Consider the following 8,491-nt stretch of genomic DNA (forward strand, 5'->3'; position numbering starts at 1 on the left):
CAGTATTGCTCTAGACAAGCATCTACATAAGACTGTTTAATTGATTGTTTTATTATCAAACAACTTTTATACTACTCATTTTTATTTTTATAGTATTTTATAAAATTTAAAGAATATGACAAAATTTAAAAAAAGGTATTGCAGGTATTGAAGGGGGGTCTCTGGGAGGAGTTGGGGTACAAAAGAGAAAGAAGAACATGATGTAATTCTATTTACTCAAAATATGTTTTTAAATGTTAACAAATACAGATAAACTAAAATTATGTATCTTTTCTCATCACAATGCAATAAAACTTAAATCAGTTTAAAAATCTAGTTCCTATTTGTAACATGTGCATGTACATGCATTCATATGGAGATCAGAGGATAAACTTAGGCACTAGAATCCACATTTTTCTTTTTCTTTTCTTTCTGTTCTTCTAAGGTGAGGTATGGGCATTGACCTTGGATCCTTGTGTTTTCAAAGCAAGCACTTCATCCACAGAGCTGCTTCTCTAGCTCCAAACACAGCATGTTTTGTTCATCTCAGTCTCTGTAACAGTTTAATCACAATTACATATTTGTCAGACTTGATCTTTATTTAAAATCTGTGTCTCAAAAATGCTTAGATATTTTCTGGCCATTTATGGACAGAGCAAGAAGGCTGGAGTTTAGAGTAAGTGGATTCAAGACTTAATCCCAGTCTGGAAAATACATAAAAATATATTCTTGTTCTTATTAGCCTTCACATTAGACATTCCCCAAAGTCCTAAAATCTGACAAAGTTAAACAATGTGTCAAACTTGCATAAACAAAAATGGTCTATTACAGTATGGACAGTAATGTCCCCTCATAATGTGTGATGAACATTAATCAGTAGTCATATGTGGTGGCACACAATGGTGATGACAGTGGCACTAATGAGTCTGAGGCCAGGAGTGTGAGGCTAGCCTTAGCGACCTAGATAGAACCTGTCTAAGTTAATAACAGAGAAAAATTACAACAATTCACATTTCTGAAGCTTACACTGTGTTTGAAGTCTTGTGTAAGACTTCCCCTGGATCTCCTCAATAACCCTATCAACACCTGACAATGTGGGCATTGTCTGTTTGTCTGTCCCTTTTCCTTCCTTTCTAAATGAGAAGTTGTAGCATATTTCCAATATTAAATGCTGATATACGATCATATTCACTTTAATTAATATAGATTCAACAAAGAGATTCAAAATAAATGGACATGACCAAGTAGGTTAAAACCAGAGTCAGGCCTTCTAGGGGTACTTCTCTCCCTAACCCGGGTAAGTTATTTTATGGGTAGAGTTGAGGCATAACTTTCTCTTTTGTATTATTTTTAATCATGTGTAGGTATGTGTGTCTGCATGTGGGTACATGCTGTGTGCACAGGAGCCCAAATCTGCCAGAGGCATTTGATCTCCTGGAGCTAGAGTTACAGATGGTGTGAGCTGCCTGACGTGGGTGCTGGGAACTGAACTCTAGTCTTCTGGAAAAGGAGCACATGCACTTAACTTCTGAGCTATTTCTCTAATTCTGTGTGGATAATGGCAAAACCTCCTGGAGCCCTGAAGATAGGCAGGTGCTGTACAGTGAGTTTAACAGCTTAGAAGGGGCTTGATGCACAGAAGCCTCTCTAGCTAAACTGCTTATTGAATTATTCACTTTGCTTCACACTCTTACAAAATATCCGACTCAAACAAAGACAGAAATGAATTATTTTGATTCAGGGAGTTCATTTGGAGTTAGGGGTTTCTATTTGACTGAAGGCCATGGTAGAGCAGTGCAGCTCACATGATGAGGTAGCAAGAAGAATGCCAGTCCTCATCTGTCTTCTCCCTTTACTTCTTTTTATTCCAGCACACAAGAAGACACAGATCACATTCATAGTCCAAATACCTGCTTGGGTAGTCCTCCTCCAAATACCTCACAGCCATACTCACGGGTGAGCCTCATGTCTATAGTTCTAGGAAGGAGAGAGAGAGAGAGAGAGAGAGAGAGAGAGAGAGAGAGAGAGAGAGAGAGAGAGAGAGAGAGAGAGAGAGAGAGAGAGAGAGAGAGAGAGAGAAATTAGGGGAAGAAGCAATCTCTTGTGATTCCAAATATGATCACATATGCATTAAAGAAGATTCAGTGTTATAATGATCTTTTTTGGCTTGTTTAGGAGTCAGGTACCCTATCATTGATATTATGCAAGTCACTATGCAGATAGAAGTCTGACTACCTGATAAGAGAGTCTTGGGTGAAGAACATGGTTATGTTTATGGAGGTAAGGCATCAAGACATCATGTCTATAGTTCTAGGAAGGGTAGGAGAGAGTGGGAGAGAGGGGGTGGGGGAAAGACAGAAGCACACACATACACATACACATACACATACACACCCAGAGAGAGAGAGAGAGAGAGAGAGAGAGAGAGAGAGAGAGAGAGAGAGAGAGAGAGAGTTGTATGTTGCAATGTATCCTATACTGTTCTCGAACACTTGACTCTCCTGTTTTGCCTCCTGAGTGCTGGGGTAAGAGGTGTTTGTCATCTTGATAGAACAAAATTTCTTTTTCTCCCCATGCTTGATATCAGGGAAAACTTTTTGGTATCTTTCACTAACATTACTCCCTAAACTCTACCTTGGAACAACTGAGGATGTTTCGTGTCTTCACTGGCTTAAATCAGTCTATATTTCCCATCTTGTCTCAGTTGAAGCCGTCTTTGGTTTGTACCCTCTGCCCTGTGAAGTCCCATAGAAAAGCACCCAACCCTGTTCTAGAAATTTGGGGTTGAAATGCCCCAACTAACCGAATATTCTTGACTCTTGTTAAAGGGCTTGCTTGCTTCCCCTTGCATCTGCCAACCATGATGTAATTTTTCTGTGTTCTTTGTCTTTAAACCTCCCTGTGATGTGCATTCAGGGCTGTTTGGTAAGAAATGTTTTTCTCCAGGTAGTCACTGGCAAACTTACTATAGACTCTATTTGAACTGTGGTTGCTGAATGGTCTTTGCTCTGTATCAAGTGCTGACTTCCAAAGTCCAACTCTACTTAGAGTTTGGCACCAGACAGGAAGGTCTGAAGCCATTAAAGATGTTGGCAATAAGAAGATATTATCTGATGGGTTGCGCAAGCATATGGAACTGGTTCTTTAGAAAGTGTGTGTGTACTCTTTCCCCAGCCAGAATGTTTGGAATAGAGGAACACTTTTCTTTATCAGTCTTCTTACTGTTTGAGAAAACTTTATGAGCACTGATCATGCAGGCAAGGCTAATTTTGTCACCCAGTCAAATCTCTACCTGTGAGGGGAAAAAAATTAGCCTATGCTTAAAAGCTCTTGGTGAATAAAATTAATTGCATCAACTAAATAAAATGTGTTCTGTCCAATACATATAGATGTTGTGTCAACAAGACAAATGGACTCAGTAGTTTAAGTATCTCTGTGGATAAAATGCATAATAATGTAATTACTTTGCCAACAAAATGCTAACTTGCTTTAATCATTCCGTTCACAACATAATGTAAGGTGATTTAGTGGGTGAAATGAATCCACTTACAAATTGTTTTATGGTCATAATGCAGCCCTTTGGTGGAATGTGAATTGATGATAATAATTTTATGGGCAAATGATTTTTCAATTAAAATGTCTTTTCACAGACAAAATGGGAGTGTTACAAATGGCTCCCAATAACCGTATGCCAAGGAACAGGCAGAAAGGGCTGTCACCCACATTAACTAATGACACAACGTAAAAGGCTCCAACACTTGGAAGGTGATTCATTTTCATAAAATTTGTAATTTTCTTTCCTCCTACTTGAGAAGTATTTGTTTCCCACATTCACTGACTTAATAACATAAATTAAACCCAGCGACCAACCCACCAATCACCAAGCTGCTATGTTTCTCCCACATGTTAATAGACTATGGGCACATTGTTTACTAATAGTCATTTGCACGAGGACAGTTTTCCTGATAGCCAATAAGGGTGATGTTTTCTGTAGTACAGCAAAGACTAATGAGACTTTGACTCCTCCCCCAATGAGTTAGCCTCGTATTCTCACACAGCTCTGCAGTTTTCTCCATGGGTTCATCATAGGTCTGAACAGTCTCCTTGCATGCTCTCATCCACATTTGTCCTATTCAGAGAAGTGAGATACATGGCTACTTCTTGTTGGGTGAGTGGAAGGTGGAGGTTATCTGCTTATTGATGTTTTATTATCAACATTTCCTTTTCTGAAGGCCAAACCTACTAGACATGGAACAAAGTTTCTTCCGATTATGCAGATAAGAAAGTCTATTGGAGATGGTAGGCAGTCAGGTAGCACAATAAAGAGTGAGTGGAGAAGGAAGTCCATCAGATGCACAGGAGTAATGGAGGAGGCTGAGGAGATGGTTCAGTAGTTATGTGTACTGCTTCTCCAGAGGATCTAGTTGTATTCCCAGAACCCATGTCAGGCTTTTAACTACCTGTAAGTTTCAGGGTGCTTTGAATATGTTTGGCCCAGGGAGTGACACTATTAGGTGGTGTGGCCTTGTTTGTGCAGGTGTGGCCTTATTGGAGGGAGTGTCACTGCTGGGGTGGGCCTTGAAACCCTCCTCCTAGACACGTGGAAGCCAGTCTTCTCCTGTCTGCCTTTGGATCAAGATGCAGAACTTTCACAGCATCTCCTTCAGCCCCATGTCTACCTAGATGCTGCCATGCTTCCCACCTTGATGCTAATGGACTAAATTGCTGAACCTGTAAGCCAGCTCCCAATTAAATGTTGTCCCTTATAAGAGTTGCCTCGGTCACTTTATCTCTTCACAGCAATGAAATCCTAACTAAGACAGGGTACTTTGACACTTAGGGCCTCTGTGGGCACCCAAAATCACATGCACATTCTCTCCAACAAGTACATATGTACATAGTTAAAAATAATATATATATATATATATATATATATATATATATATATATAGATAGATAGATAGATAGATAGATATAGATATGTATTAAAGAAAAGGAAAGAAAACAGTTATCATTTCATGGCTGTATATATTTGCCCCTGGGAATTTATCTTTCTTTGTCTCACTGGGACAATATCTGACATTGGTGTGGTTTGAATGAGAAATACCCACGAAAGGCTCATAGGTTTGAAGAGTTGGTCATCAGCTGGTGGTGCTATTTGGGAAGGCTGTGGAAACTTTAAGAGGTAGAACCTTGCTGCAGAGAGCACATCACTGTGTGGGGGAGTTGGTTTTTTAGCCTGCTGCAGCCTTCCTCTTTTCACTCTCTGCTCCCTATGTGTGTGTGGAGGAAGCACCATGCTGCCTGACAGTTGTGGGGAGCCGCAGCTGCCACCCTATATACATATATTTTGAACACCTGGTCTCCGGTCAGAGCAGAGAGCATTGATAATCAAGCCCTTAGTTGGAGAAGCTGAGTGCCTCTAGTTTGTGATGCAAGCTGGCATGAATTCCCTCAGCCTATTATGCTTTGCCACATAGCTGATGCTGATTGGGACCAGGGAAAGTATTTAACCCACAAGGGCTGGGGGCTGGAGAGAGACTGAGTATGTGGAGATAGGAGTAAGTATGTAGAATTAGGGCTGGTGATGGGATAGAAGAGTAAGTATGGGATATAGAAGAGTAAGTATGATAGATAAGTATGTAAGGATAGAAGTAAGATGCAGGAATAGAACTAAGAATAGGAATAGGAGTAAGTAGAAATAGTAATACGTAAGATGTAACTAAGAAGATGTAACTAATAAAATGTAAGTAGAAATAAGTAAGATGTAACAAGTAAGATTACAAGGATCCTAATAAAATCTGTTTGGAGAAGGGCTTGGTGTTTGCCTCCTTACTTCTACTGGACGGGTAAGGCGGCCGACAGACAGTCAGGCTGGCCTCATGTGCTTGCTATTATGCTTTGTTTGCTGCAATATAAAAGTACCAAAATAAACATTTTCTCTGCTAGGTTACTTTCTCTTGGAGTATTTTATCACAACAGAGACTTCTAATACAAATATTTGTACCAGAGGTAGTTGGGTTTGTTTGTTGGTTGGTTGGTTGATTGATTTTAGACATGTAGAAGACTTTTGAACTTTGGACTAGAAAAGCTCCTGAAAAATGTGGGCAGAGTTTACTGAGTCCTTGGGAACAGAAGTGTTCTGTGTAACATGGGTAGAGGAAGTCTGGCTCATGAAGTTTTAGAGCAGAACAAGGATTTTAATAACAACTAGAATAGAGGCCATTTCTGTGATTTTTTTTTTTTAAAGCAAAGGATATAGCTTCTGGCCATATCCCAAGAATTTGTTTGAGGCTATACTAAAAAGTAAAAGACTAATGTCTTTTGTGAAAGAAATTTCAAGACAACATAACACTAAGTCTGTAGAATAGTTATTTGTGATGACTCTTGTGATGATTTCAATAGGAATGGCACCCATAGATGTATATATTTGAATGATTGTTCATTATGGAGTAGTACTAAGACAGGGATTAGGAGTATGGCCATATTGGAGTAGTTGTAGCCTTGCTAGAGTAGATGTGACATTGTTGGAAGATGTGACTCATGTGGAGTAGGCTTAGAAGGTTTCTAAGGTCTAAGCCAGTTCCAGAGACTCTTCCTGTTGTCTTTGGATCAGGATACAGAACTCTCACCACCTTCTCCAGCACCATGTCTGCCTGTGTGCTACCATGCTTCCTATGATACTAATAAGAAACTAAACCTCTGAACTGTAACCCCAAATTAACTGCTTTCCTTTATTGCCAAAGTCTTTGTATCTCTTTACAGCAATAGAACATTGACTAAGACAACTCTTATGTGAGTCTACAATGAAAATGAATAGTAAGCAAGGCAGAAGAAAATAACAGATACTCAACTCAGAGAGGAAAAGATCACTATGAAGTTTAAAGTTGCAGTATCCTGTGATTGCAAAAAGGAGGCTGTAATTACCACAAAGATGAATGCAATTAAAGAGCAGCCTCTTGCTCTCTACTGAAACAGTAAAACAGGGTCCCAAGGGGAAGCCTAAGCCTCCTATGTATGAAAGTAAAGAACCCACAAAGGGTTTCCTTCTTCTGAAATACAAATACTTAGGTAAATTTGTCACCAACTTCTGCATACAGAAGTTGTGGTAACTATGGGCCAAATGGGCAAGGGTCTATCACATGCTGACAGTGGGACTAGTAGTATTGTCCCTTGTGTACTTTTTCTTGAGACATAGAAGATGCAAGGTTGATGTAGTCATAGAACTTTTCTCTATGGTTTCAGAGAACAACTGAGGCTAGGTAATGTGATTAAGTGATTCTAGCAAAATTTCCATTTTAAATACTCCTTTGGGGAGTCGTAAAGCTTTTAACTTAGTATTTTTTGTTTGTTTATTTGAGAATGAGAAACTGAGATCTTTATATATGTGTGTGTGTGTATATATCCACATATATACACACACCTCTACACAAAAGATAAACAGGCTGAGAAAGAAATTAGGGTAACAACACCCTTCACAATAGACACAGATAATATAAAATACCTTGGTGTGACTCTAACTAGGCAAGCAAGTTTTGACAAAAACTTCAAGTCTCTGAAGAAGGAAACTGAAGATCTCAAAAGATGGAAAGATCTTTCATGCTCGTGGATTGGCAGGATTAATGTAATAAAAATGACCATCTTGCTGAAAGCAATTTACAGATTCAATGCAATCTCCATCAGAATCCCAACTCAATTCTTCACAGACTTAGAAAGAGCAATTTGCAAATTCATCTGGAATAACAAAAGACCCAGGATAGCCAAAACTATTCTCAACAATAAAGGAGCCTCTGGTGGAATCACCATCCTGGATCTTAAGCTGTTGCTACAGAGCAATTATGATAAAAACTGCATGGTATTGGTACAGTGACAGGCAGGTAGATCAATGGAATAGAATTGAAGACCCAGAAATGAACACACAAACCTATGTCCACATGATCTTTGACAAAGGAGCTAAAACCATCCAGTGGAAAAAAGACAGCATTTTCTTTCTTTTTTCTTTTCTTTTCTCTCTCTCTCTCTCTTTTTTTTTTTAGATATTTTCTTTATTTACATGTAAATTTCTTCTTTCTCAGATTCCCCTCCAAAAACCAAACAAACAATCAAACAAAAACAAGAACAAACCCCTGTTGCCTCCCCCCTTCCCATGCCTGCCACCCCACCCTCTCCTACTTATTGGCCCTGGCATTCCCCTACACTAGGGCACAGAACCTTCACAGCACCGAGGTCCTCTCCTCCTATTGATGATTGAATTTGCAATCCTCTACTATACACATGCTGCCAGAACAATCAGACCCACCATGTGCAGTCCTTGGTTGGTGGTTGAGGGTACCCTGGGAGCTCTGAGGGTACTAGTTAGTTCATATTGTTGTTCATCCTAAGGGGCTCCAAAACCCTCAGCTCCATAGGTCCTTTCTCTAACTCCTTCATTGGGGACCTTGTATTCAGTTCAATGGATGGCTGTGAGCCTCTACATCTGTATTAGTCAGATACTGTCAGAGTCTCTCAGGAG

The sequence above is a fragment of the Mastomys coucha genome, unplaced genomic scaffold, assembly GCF_008632895.1.
Source record: "Mastomys coucha isolate ucsf_1 unplaced genomic scaffold, UCSF_Mcou_1 pScaffold21, whole genome shotgun sequence".
Taxonomy (NCBI): Eukaryota; Metazoa; Chordata; class Mammalia; order Rodentia; family Muridae; genus Mastomys; species Mastomys coucha.